Here is a 13974-nt window from a genome sequence, read left to right as displayed (position 1 = left end):
GTGGACGGGGAGTATAAACTTTACCATTCTGTTTGGGAACCGCCTATAATGTGTGTAGCATGGAAGATATTGCCATCTCTCGGTTGTTATGTTGACAATGAAAGTATGCCGCTCAAAATATTATTTATCTCTGCTTTAAAATCGACCTCTGGCACCTCTACAAATCCCTGCTTTCCTCTGTGAAGGGCCTATCTATTTACTTTTATGTTGAGTCATCACCCTCTTATTAAAAAGCACCAGCTGGAGAGCACCGCTGTCATTTGCATCCATTACTATTAATTTATATTGGGTATGACTATGATTGGATATCTTTTACCATGAATTACAATGTCTAGTCAGTCCTTGATCTTTAAAGGTGCTCTGCATTTATGTTTTGCGGTCTCACAAAGGGCTAGCGAGATACCATCTTGTTATATCATATTATGATTGTTTTGAGAAAGTGTTGTCATCCGAGATTTATTATTATTGCTCGCTAGTTGATTATGCCATTGACATGAGTAAACATGAGACCTAAGTGTTATTGTGAATATGGTTAGTTCATAATCTTTGCTGAAAACTTGAATGCTGGCTTTACATATTTACAACAAGAAGAGCAAACAGAGTTTGTAAAAGTTTTTCTTTATCCCTTTCAGTTTATCAACTGAATTGTTTGAGGACAAGCAAAGGTTTAAGCTTGGGGGAGTTGATACGTCTCCAACGTATCTACTTTTCCAAACACTTTTGCCCTTGTTTTGGACTCTAACTTGCATGATTTGTATGGAACTAACCCGGACTGACGCTGTTTTCAGCAGAATTGCCATGGTGTTATTTTTGTGCAGAAACAAAAGTTCTCGGAATGGCCTGAAACTTCACGGAGATTATTTTTGGAAATAATAAAAAATATTGGCGAAAGAATCAAGGCCAGGGGGCCCACACCCTTTCCACGAGGGTGGGAGGCGCGCCTGCCCCCCCCCCCCCAGGGCGCGCCCCCTTGCCTCGTGGGCCCCCTGGAGCTCCACCGACCTCAACTCCAACTCCATATATTCGTGTTCGGGGAGAAAAAAACAGAGAGAAAGATTCATCGCATTTTACGATACGGAGCCGCCACCAAGCCCTAAACTCTCTCGGGAGGGCTGATCTGGAGTCCGTTCGGGGCTCCGGAGAGGGGAATCCGTCGCCATCGTCATCATCAACCATCCTCCATCACCAATTTCATGATGCTCACCGCCGTGCGTGAGTAATTCTATCGTAGGCTTGCTGGACGGTGATGGGTTGGATGAGATTTATCAAGTAATCGAGTTAGTTTTGTTAGGGTTTGATCCCTAGTATCCACTATGTTCTGAGATTGATGTTGCTATGGCTTTGCTATGCTTAATGCTTGTCACTAGGGCCCGAGTGCCATGATTTCAGATCTGAACCTATTATGTTTTCATGAATATATGTGAGTTCTTGATCCTATCTTGCAAGTCTATAGTCACCTACTATGTGTTATGATCCGGCAACCCCGAAGTGACAATAATCGGGACCACTCCCAGTGATGACCGTAGTTTGAGGAGTTCATGTATTCACTATGTGTTAATGCTTTGGTCCGGTGCTCTATTAAAAGGAGGCCTTTATATCCCTTAGTTTCCAATAGGACCCTGCTACCTCTTGAGCAATGCGTTGGTTTTCCCTTGAAGAGGAAAGGGTGATGCAGCAAACTAGCGTAAGTATTTCCCTCAGTTTTTGAGAACCAAGGTATCAATCTAGTAGGAGGCTACGCGCGAGTCCCTCGCACCTACACAAAACAAATAAATCCTTGCAACCAACGCGATAAGGGGTTGTCAATCCCTACACGGTCACTTACGAGAGTGAGATCTGATAGATATGATAGGATAATATTTTCGGTATTTTTATGATAAAGATGCAAAGTAAAATAAAAGCAAAGTAAAAAAGCAACGGAAATAACTAAGTGTTGAAAGATTAATATGATGAAGATAGACCCGGGGGCCATAGGTTTCACTAGTGGCTTCTCTCAAGAGCATAAGTATTTTACGGTGGGTGAACAAATTACTGTTGAGCAATTGACAGAATTGAGCATAGTTATGATAATATCTAGGTATGATCATGTATATAGGCATCACGTTCGAGACAAGTAGACCGACTCCTACCTGCATCTACTACTATTACTCCACACATCGACCGCTATCCAGCATGCATCTAGAGTATTAAGTTCATAAGAACAGAGTAACGCCTTAAGCAAGATGACATGATGTAGAGGGATAAATTCATGCAATATGATAAAAACCCGATCTTGTTATCCTCGATGGCAACAATACAATACGTGCCTTGCTGCCCCTACTGTCACTGGGAAAGGACACCGCAAGATTGAACCCAAAGCTAAGCACTTCTCCCATTGCAAGAAAGATCAATCTAGTAGGCCAAACCAAACTGATAATTCGAAGAGACTTGCAAAGATAACCAATCATACATAAAAGAATTCAGAGAAGATTCAAATATTGTTCATAGATAAACTTGATCATAAACCCACAATTCATCGGTCTCAACAAACACACCGCAAAAGAAGATTACATCGAATAGATCTCCACGAGAGAGGGGGAGAACATTGTATTGAGATCCAAAAAGAGAGAAGAAGCCATCTAGCTAATAACTATGGACCTGAAGGTCTGAGGTAAACTACTCACACTTCATCGGAGGGGCTATGGTGTTGATGTAGAAGCCCTCCGTGATCGATGCCCCCTCCGGCGGAGGTCCGGAACAGGCCCCAAGATGGGATCTCGTGGGTACAGAAGTTTGTGGCGGTGGAATTAGGTTTTTGGCTCTGTATCTGATCGTTTGGGGGTACGTAGGTATATATAGGAGGAAGGAGTACGTCGGTGGAGCAACAGGGGGCCCACGAGGGTGGAGGGCACGCCTGGGGGGGTAGGCGCACCCCCTACCTCGTGGCTTCCTCCTTTATTTCTTGATGTAGGGTCCAAGTCTCCTGGATCATGTTCGTTCTGAAAATCACGTTCCCGAAGGTTTCATTCCGTTTGGACTCCGTTTGATATTCTTTTTGTGCGGAACTCTGAAATAGGCAAAAAACAACAATTCTGGGCTGGGCCTCCGGTTAATAGGTTAGTCCCAAAAATAATATAAAAGTGAATAATAAAGCCCAATAATGTCCAAAATAGAAGATAATATAGCATGGAGCAATCAAAATTTATAGATACGTTGGAGACGTATCAGACCCCGCTGCCACGGGAGGGTAGGACAAAAGATGTCATGCAAGTTCTTTTCCATAAGCACGTATGACAATATTCAGAATACATGCCTACATTACATTGATGAATTGGAGCTAGTTATGTGTCACCCTATGTTATGACTGTTACATGATGAACCACATCCGGCATAATTCTCCATCACCGATCCAATGCCTACAAGCTTTTCACATATTGTTCTTCGCTTATTTACTTTTCCGTTGCCACTGTTACAATCACTATAAAACCCAAAAATATTACTTTTGCTACCGTTACCATTACTTCCATATTACTTTGCTACTAAATACTTTGCTGCAGATACTAAGTTATCCAGGTGTGGTTGAATTGACAACTCAGCTGCTAATACTTGAGAATATTCTTTGTCTCCCCTTGTGTCGAATCAATAAATTTGGGTTGAATATTCTACCCTCGAAAACTGTTGTGATCCCCTATACTTGTGGGTTATCATACCACTCCACGTTGGTCATCCTCATCCTTCCGAGGATTTTTATTTCTTCGCACCAAACATTATTTGGGACATTTGGAAGCAACGAAATGACACCCTCTGCAACAATGCATCTCGTCGTGAAGCCCACCTTCCCAATCATGTGATGAGGAAGGCACCGCCTCGTGCACGGCTGGCATGCTATGCGGTGATCTGCGGGGCTTCTATAGAACGTTGTTTCAGTGGAGGGTTTGTCGAGTAGCTACTTTTAGTCCGGTGGACGCTTGGTGGTAGTGTTTTGTCATGCGATGTTGTAGTGTGGACATCTTACATACCATTTGTTTCACTTTGATACATGATACACATGCTCATACATATTTTAGAAGTATGCTTTCTTCTAGAAGAACCTAGAGACAGTTCTCACATCCTAGACGGCACCCACGAAAGGATTACCACTCCACGTTGGTCATCCTCATCCTTCCGAGGATTTTTGTTTCTTCGCACCAAACGTTATTTGGGATATTTGGAAGCAACGAAACGACACCGTCTGCAACAATACATCTCGTCGTGAAACCCACCTTCCCAATCAAGTGATGAGGAAGGCACTGCCTCGTGCACAGCTGGCATGCTATGCGGTGATCTGCGGGGCTTCTTTAGAACGTTCTTTCAGTGGAGGGTTTGTCGAGTAGCTACTCTTAGTCCGGTGGATGCTTCGTGGTAGCATTTTGTGATGCGAAGTTGTAGTGTGGACAGCTTGCATACCATTTGTTTCCTTTGATACATGATACACATGCTTATACATATTTTAGAAGTATACTTTCTTCTAGAAGAACCTAGAGACAGTTCTCACATCCTAGATGGCACCCACGAAAGGCCACTCCACGTCATCCTCATCTTCCGAGGATTTTTGTTTCTTCGCACCAAACGTTATTTCGGACATTTGGAAGCAACGAAACGACACCCTCTGTAACAATGCATCTCGTCGTGAAGCCCACCTTCCCAATCAAGTGATGAGGAAGGCACTGCCTCGTGCACGGCTGGCATGCTATGCGGTGATCTGCGGGGCTTCTTTAGAACGTTGTTTCTGTGGAGGGTTTGTCGAGTAGCTACTCTTAGTCCGGTGGACGCTTGGTGGTAGCGTTTTGTCATGCGATGTTGTAGTGTGGACATCTTAGATACCATTTGTTTCACTTTGATACATGATACACATGCTTATACATATTTTAGAAGTATACTTTCTTCTAGAAGAACCTAGAGACAGTTCTCACATCCTAGATGGCACCCACGAAAGGGTTACCACTCCACGTCGGTCATCCTCATCCTTCCGAGGATTTTTGTTTCTTCGCACCAAACGTTATTTGGGACATTTGGAAGCAACGAAACAACACCGTCTGCAACAATGCATCTCGTCGCGAAGCCCACTTTCCTAATCAAGTGATGAGGAAGGCACTGCCTCGTGCACAGCTGGCATGCTATGCGGCGATCTGCGGGGCTTCTTTAGAACGTTGTTTTAGTGGATGGTTTGTCGAGTAGCTACTTTTTGTTCGGTGGACGCTTGGTGGTAGCGTTTTGTGATGCGATGTTGTAGTGTGGACGGCTTACATACCATTTGTTTCACTTTGCTACATGATACACATGCTTATACATATTATAGAAGTATACTTTCTTCTAGAAGAACCTAGAGACAGTTCTCACATCCATCTTGGATGTTTTATGGGCTTTATTATGCACTTTTATATTACTTTTGGGACCAACCTATTGACCCAAAGCCCAGTGCCAGTTTCCGTTTTTTCCCTTGTTTCAGTGTTTCGCAGAAAAGGAATATCAAACGGAGTCCAAATGGAATGAAACCTTCGGGAAAGTTATTTTTGGAACGGAAGCAATCCAGGGGACTTGGAGTGCACGTCAGGGAATCAACGAGGAAGGCACGAGGCAGGGGGGTGCGCCCACCCCCCTGGTCGCTCCCTCCACCCTCGTGGGCCCCTCGTGGCTCCCCTGACGTATTTCTTCCTCCTATATATACCAATATACCCTAAAACCATCGGGGAATAGAATAGATCGGGAGTTCCGCCACCGCAAGCCTCTGTAGCCACCAAAAACCAATCGGGACCCTGTTCCGGCACCCTGCCGGAGGGGGGATCCCTCACCGGTGGCCATCTTCATCATCCCGGCGCTCTCCATGACGAGGAGGGAGTAGTTCACCCTCGGGGCTGAGGGTATGTACTAGTAGCTATGTGTTTGATCTCTTTCTCTCGTGTTCTTGAGGTGATACGATCTTGATGTATCGCGAGATTTGCTATTGTAGTTGGATCTTATGATGTTTCTCCCCCTCTACTCTCTTGTAATGGATTGAGTTTTCCCTTTGAAGTTATCTTATCGGATTGAGTCTTTAATGATTTGAGAACACTTGATGTATGTCTTGCGTGGGATAACCGTGGTGACAATGGGTTATTCTATTGATTCACTTGATGTATGTTTTGGTGATCAACTCGCGGGTTCCGCCCATGAACCTATGCATAGGGGTTGGCACACGTTTTCGTCTTGACTCTCCGGTAGAAACTTTGGGGCACTCTTTGAGGTTCTATGTGTTGGTTGAATAGATGAATCTGAGATTGTGTGATGCATATCGTATAATCATACCCACGGATACTTGAGGTGACATTGGAGTATCTAGGTGACATTAGGGTTTTGGTTGATGTGTGTCTTAAGGTGTTATTTTACTACGAACTCTAGGGCTGTTTGTGACACTTATAAGAATAGCCCAATGGATTGATCGGAAAGAATAACTTTGAGGTGGTTTCGTACCCTACCATAATCTCTTCGTTTGTTCTCCGCTATTAGTGACTTTGGAGTGACTCTTTGTTGCATGTTGAGGGATAGTTATATGATCCAATTATTTTATTATTGTTGAGAGAACTTGCACTAGTGAAAGTATGAACCCTAGGCCTTGTTTCCTAGCATTGCAATACCGTTTAAGCTCACTTTTATCATTAGTTACCTTGCTGTTTTTATAATTTCATATTACAAAAACCTATATCTACCATCCATATTGCACTTGTATCACCATCTCTTCGCCGAACTAGTGCACCTATACAATTTACCATTGTATTGGGTGTGTTGGGGACACAAGAGACTCTTTATTATTTGGTTGCAGGGTTGTTTGAGAGAGACCATCTTCATCCTACGCCTCCCACGGATTGATAAACCTTAGGTCATCCACTTGAGGGAAATTTGCTACTGTCCTACAAATCTCTGCACTTGGAGGCCCAACAACGTCTACAAGAAGAAGGTTGCGTAGTAGACATCAAGCAGTTTCTGGCACCATTGCCGGAGAGGTGAGGGCTTGAAGGTATATCTTTAGATCTTGCAATCGAATCTTTTAGTTTCTTGTTTTATCACTAGTTTAGTTTATAAAAGAAAACTACAAAAAAATGGAATTGAGTTTGTCTCATACGCTTCATCTTTTTAATATCTTTCGTGAGTATGATGGAAAGGAAAATTGTGCCAAAGTGCTAGAAGAAGAATTACATAGAATGCTTGGCATAAAATATGTGAATGATGAGCATGATTGCAATATTCTTAGTATGAATTCTTTGAATACCCATGATGCTAATGATATGCAAAGCCACAAGCTTGGGTATGCTATGTTTGATGAAGATGATATTTTTTGTCCCCCAAGCTGATCAAATTTACTACGATGAAAGCATGCCTCCTATCTATGATGATTATTGTGATGACACGTATGCTTTAAAGAACAATGATAACCATGAAACTTGTCATCTTGATCTTAATTTTCAATCATATGATAGTTATTTTGTTGAGTTTGCTCCCACTACTATTCATGAGAATAAATTTGCTTATGTGGAGAGTAGTAAAATTTCTATGCAAGTAGATCATGAAAAGAATGCTTTATGTGCTGGTTATATGGTTGACTTCTTTCATGATGCTACTGAAAATTATTATGAGAGGGGATCATATGCTTCTACATATTGCAATAATATCAAGTTTCTTCTCTATGTGCTTAAAGTTTTGAAGTTATGCTTGTTTTGCTTTCCTATGCTAGTTGATTATTGTTCCCATAAGTTGTTTGCTCACAAAATTCCTATGCATAGGAAGTGGGTTAGACTTAAATGTGCTAGTCATATTCTTCATGATGCTCTCTTTATGTTTCAATTCTTATCTTTTTGTGAGCATCATTGAAATCATCATGCCTAGCTAGGGGCGTTAAACGATAGCGCTTGTTGGGAGGCAACCCAATTTTATTTTAGTTTCTTGATTTTTGGTTCTGTTTAGTAATAAATAATCCATCTATCCTATGGTTAGATGTGGTTTTATGTTTTAATTAGTGGTTGTGCCAAGTAGAACTTTTGGGAAGACTTGGGTGAAGTCTTTATGATCATGCTGTAAAAAACAGAAACTTTAGCGCTCACGAGATTAGCTTCAACTTTTTACTGGAGAGTGATATTTAGTTGATTCTTTTTGCATATGATTACTAGACAAATTCCTCAGGTCCACCAATTTATTTTAGAATTTTTGGAGTTCCAGAAGTATACGATTGATACAGATTACTACAGACTGTTCTGTTTTTGACAGATTCTGTTTTCTATGTGTTGTTTGCTTATTTTGATGAATCTATGAGTAGTATCGGAGGGTATGAACCATATATAAGTTGAAATACAGTAGATATTACACCAATATGAATTTAGAATGAGTTCATTACAGTACCGAAAGTGGTGATTTATTTTCTTATACTAACGGAGCTTACGAGATCTTCTCTTAAGTTTTGTATTGTGAAGTTTTCAAGTTTTGGGTAAAGATTCGATGGACTATGCAATAAGGAGTGGCAAGAGCCTAAGATTGGGGATGCCCAAGGCAGCCCAAGGTAATATTCAAGGACAACCAAAAGCCTAAGCTTGGGGATGCCCCGGAAGGCATCCCCTCCTTCGTCTTCGTTCATCGGTAACTTTACTTGGAGCTATATTTTTATTCACCACATGATATGTGTTTTGCTTGGAGAGTAATTTTATTTTGTTAGTATTTGCTTGCTGTTATTTTTAATAATGTTTTGCATCTCTATTTTCAATAAAAATGTCAAGGATAGCTTTTACCATGCTTATTTTGCAAGTATACATGTTGCTGTTTCAAAACAGAAAGTTTACCGCTGTTGCAAAAATTCCCTAGAAAAGTCAGAATGTGATAAAATGTTGAAACCTTTTGCATAATAAGCTCTGAGAAATTTACTATAGTGGGAATTTTCTTTCATAATTTTTGGAGCTAGGTAAGTATGGATCTTGCTGCATTCTTTACAGACTATCCTGTTTAGGCAGATTGCTGTTATGTTTGCATTGTTTGCATATGTTTGCTTGTTTAATGATTTTATTTGAGGATAAGACTATTAAATATGCAGAGGCATTTAGTATGCAATTTTGAATAATAATTTTAGTGATTTGCTACAGTAGAGTATGATAAGGTTTTTTTTCATTGGTTTATACTAACTTATCTCACGAGTTCTTGTTGAGTTTGGTGTGGATGAAGCTTTCGAGATTTAGGAAATCGTGATATGAGAGGAATTAAGGAGACACAAAAGCTCAGGCTTGGGGATGCCCAAGGCATCCCAAGATAATATTTCAAGAAGTCTCAAGCATCTAAGCTTGGGGATGCCCCTGTAGGCATCCCACCTTTCTTCTTCAACAATTATCGGTTAGTATCGGTTGAGCCTAAGTTTTTGCTTCTTCACATGATGAGTGCTATCCTTGAAATGTTGTTTTATTTCGTTTTGCTTGCTGTTTGAATAATATCCCAAGATCTGAAATTCTTAAATGAGAGAGAGTCTTCACATAGCTACATAATTATTTAACTACTCATTGATCTTCACTTATATCTATTTGGAGTAGTTTGTCATTTACTCGTGTGCTTCACTTATATCCTATGAGTAAATGGTTGAATTATTTGAATGTCATAAATCTGAAATTATATATGTTTCATATGCCTTTCCCATGGGGAGTAATGCCTTCACATATAAGAAGTAGAGGTGGTAAATTTTTTGAAGGTTAGCAAACATTGTATTGGTCACTTGAACAATTCATGAAAGAATATTGAAGGAAGAGAGATTTCACATATAAATATACTATCTTGGACATCTTCTATGATTGTGAGCCCCATTAATTATTTTCAAACCTGAGCAAATTAGTTGAAGTTGGACAAGGAAGAAAACATAATGAGTTATGATTGGGTATATTTGTATAGAAGCTATATTGTTATGGATCCTCTAACATGTGGTGCTTGTTGTTTAGAATCCTTTGCTAGCCAAAATATCTGTACTAAGCGGGAATACTGCTTGTGCATCCAAAATCCTTGAACCAAGTTTCTTCCATGAGTGTCCACCATATCTACCTATATGCGGTATTTACTTGCCGTTCAAAGTAAATTTGCATGTGCCAAACTCTAAACCTTCAAATAATAATCTGTTTTGTATGCCCGAATCGCTCAAGTAGCGACTAGGGGCTAGCAGTATCTTCCATGCTAGGTGGGTTATTCTCACGATGAGTGGACTCCGCTCATCATTCACGAGAAAATGGCTGGTAACTGGGATGCCCAGTCCCATGATCAAAAGATCGAAATCAAATCAAAAATAATTGCAAACAAAACTCCCCCAGGTTTGATGTTAGTTGGAGGCACCCGTTGTTTCGGGCAAGCCATGGATTGATGATTGTTGGTGGAGGGGGAGTAAAAATCTTTACCTTTCTGTTTGGGAACCGCCTATAATGTATGTAGTATGGAAGATATTGGGAACTCTTGGTCGTTATGTTGACAATGAAAGCATACCTCTCAAAATTATTTTCATCTCTGTTTTTTCTTCGAGCTCTGGCACCTCTGCAAATCCCTGCTTCCCTCCGCGAAGGGCCAATCTTTTACATTTATGCAAGAGTCAGTAGTATTCCTTCTCATTCCAACCTACTCTTTAGTTGGCAAGCATCATGTGATGGAAAGATCTAGGCATATATGGCCATTCAAATATATTTGAGCATGAATTATTACTGTTGACATTACCCCTGAGGTAAAAGGTTGGGAGGCGAAACATTAAGCCCCTATCTTTCTCTGTGTTCGATGAATACTATTTGTTCTAAAAATATGCTTTGAGTGGTACCAATCATGGAAGACTAAATGATAGCTCAGTATGTGAAGTTTGCTGAATCGAAGCTCTGACATAGACTCTTCCTGAAAATAAGATGAATTGTAATTGTTTGATGACTAATAACACGGTTTGTTAGTTTTCAAGAAAGTTTATGATCTATACTTTAACATGTGAATAGTTTGTTACTTGATCATGAAAAGTTCTATGAGTTGAGGTACTCTTATGACATATAATGATGCTAGAAAAGGTGATTGAAATTATCATTGATCAAACTTATGCACCTGCTAGCATTCACACTTCATAAATTCTTTCTTTTATCATTTACCTACTCGAGGACGAGCAGGAATTAAGCTTGGGGATGCTGATACGTCTCCAACGTATCTATAATTTATGAAGTATTCATGCTATTATATTATCCATCTTGGATGTTTTATGGGCTTTATTATGCACTTTTATATTACTTTTGGGACTAACCTATTGACCCAGAGCCCAGTGCCAGTTTCTGTTTTTCCCTTGTTTCAGTGTTTCGCAGAAAAGGAATATCAAACAGAGTCCAAACGGAATGAAACCTTCGGGAAAGTTATTTTTGGAACGGAAGCAATCCAGGGGACTTGGAGTGCACGTCAGGGAATCAACGAGGAAGGCACGAGGCAGGGGCGCGCCCTCCACCCTCGTGGGCCCCTCGTGGCTCCCCTGACGTATTTCTTCCTCCTATATATACCAATATACCCTAAAACCATCGGGGAACAGAATAGATCGGGAGTTCCGCCGCCGCAAGCCTCTGTAGCCACCAAAAACCAATCGGGACCCTGTTCCGGCACCCTGCCGGAGGGGGGATCCCTCACCGGTGGCCATCTTCATCATCCCGGCGCTCTCCATGACGAGGAGGGAGTAGTTCACCCTCGGGGCTGAGGGTATGTACCAGTAGCTATGTGTTTGATCTCTCTCTCTCTCGTGTTCTTGAGGTGATACGATCTTGATGTATCGCGAGCTTTGCTATTGTAATTGGATCTTATGATGTTTCTCCCCCTCTACTTTCTTGTAATGGATTGAGTTTTCCCTTTGAAGTTATCTTATCGGATTGAGTCTTTAATGGTTTGAGAACACTTGATGTATGTCTTGCATGGGATAACCGTGGTGACAATGGGTTATTCTATTGATTCACTTGATGTATGTTTTGGTGATCAACTCGCGGGTTCCGCCCATGAACCTATGCATAGGGGTTGGCACACGTTTTCGTCTTGACTCTCCGGTAGAAACTTCGGGGCACTCTTTGAGGTTCTATGTGTTGGTTGAATAGATGAATCTGAGATCGTGTGATGCATATCGTATAATCATACCCACGGATACTTGAGGTGACATTGGAGTATCTAGCTGACATTAGGGTTTTGGTTGATGTGTGTCTTAAGGTGTTATTTTAGTACGAACTCTAGGGTTGTTTGTGACACTTATAGGAATAGCCCAATGGATTGATCGGAAAGAATACCTTTGAGGTTGTTCGTACCCTACCATAATCTCTTCGTTTGTTCTCCGCTATTAGTGACTTTGGAGTGACTCTTTGTTGCATGTTGAGGGATAGTTATATGATCCAATTATGTTATTATAGTTGAGAGAACTTGCACTAGTGAAAGTATGAACCCTAGGCCTTGTTTCCTAGCATTGCAATACCGTTTACGCTCACTTTTATCATTAGTTACCTTGCTGTTTTTATAATTTCAGATTACAAAAACCTATATCTACCATCCATATTGCACTTGTATCACCATCTCTTCGCCGAACTAGTGCACCTATATAATTTACCATTGTATTGGGTGTGTTGGGGACACAAGAGACTCTTTGTTATTTGGTTCCAGGGTTGTTTGAGAGAGACCATCTTCATCCTACGCCTCCCACGGATTGATAAACCTTAGGTCATCCACTCGAGGGAAATTTGCTACTGTCCTACAAACCTCTGCACTTGGAGGCCCAACGAGTCTACAAAAAGAAGGTTGCGTAGTAGACATCAATACACATGCTTATACATATTTTAGAAGTATACTTTCTTCTAGAAGAACCTAGAGACAGTTCTCACATCCTAGACGGCACCCACGAAAGGATTACCACTCCACGTCGGTCATGGTCATCCTTCCGAGGATTTTTGTTTCTTCGCACCAAACGTTATTTGGGACATTTGGAAGCAACGAAATGACACCGTCTGCAACAATGCATCTCGTCGTGAAGCCCACCTTCCCAATCAAGTGATGAGGAAGGCACTGCCTCGTGCACGGCTGGCATGCTATGCGGTGATCTGCGGGGCTTCCTTAGAACGTTGTTTCAGTGGAGGGTTTGTCGAGTAGCTACTTTTAGTCCGGTGGACGCTTGGTGGTAGCGTTTTGTGATGCGATGTTGTAGTGTGGACGGCTTACATACCATTTGTTTCGCTTTGATACATGATACACATGCTTATACATATTTTAGAAGTATACTTTCTTCTAGAAGAACCTAGAGACAGTTCTCACATCCTAGACGGCACCCACGAAAGGATTACCACTCCACGTCGGTCATGCTCATCTTTCCGAGGATTTTTGTTTCTTCGCACCAAACGTTATTTGGGACATTTGGAAGCAACGAAATGACACCGTCTGCAACAATGCATCTCGTCGTGAAGCCCACCTTCCCAATCAAGTGATTAGGAAGGCACTGCCTCGTGCACAGCTGGCATGCTATGCGGTGATCTGCGGGGCTTCCTTAGAACGTTGTTTCAGTGGAGGGTTTGTCGAGTAGCTACTTTTAGTCCGGTGGACGCTTGGTGGTAGCGTTTTGTGATGCGATGTTGTAGTGTGGACGGCTTACATACCATTTGTTTCGCTTTGATACATGATACACATGCTTATACATATTTTAGAAGTATACTTTCTTCTAGAAGAACCTAGAGACAGTTCTCACATCCTAGATGGCACCCACGAAAGGATTACCACTCCACGTCGGTCATCCTCATCCTTCCAAGGATTTTTGTTTCTTCGCACCAAACGTTATTTGGGACATTTGGAAGCAACGAAACGACACCGTCTGCAACAATGCATCTCGTCGTGAAGCCCACCTTCCCAATCAAGTGATGAGGAAGGCACTGCCTCGTGCACGGCTGGCATGCTATGCGGTGATCTGCGGGGCTTCTTTAGAGCGTTGTTTCAGTGGAG

Source organism: Aegilops tauschii, chromosome 6 (genome assembly GCF_002575655.3).
Source record: "Aegilops tauschii subsp. strangulata cultivar AL8/78 chromosome 6, Aet v6.0, whole genome shotgun sequence".
NCBI classification, from domain to species: Eukaryota; Viridiplantae; Streptophyta; class Magnoliopsida; order Poales; family Poaceae; genus Aegilops; species Aegilops tauschii.
The sequence above is the reverse complement of the archived record's forward strand: the minus strand, read 5'-3'. Positions refer to the sequence as shown.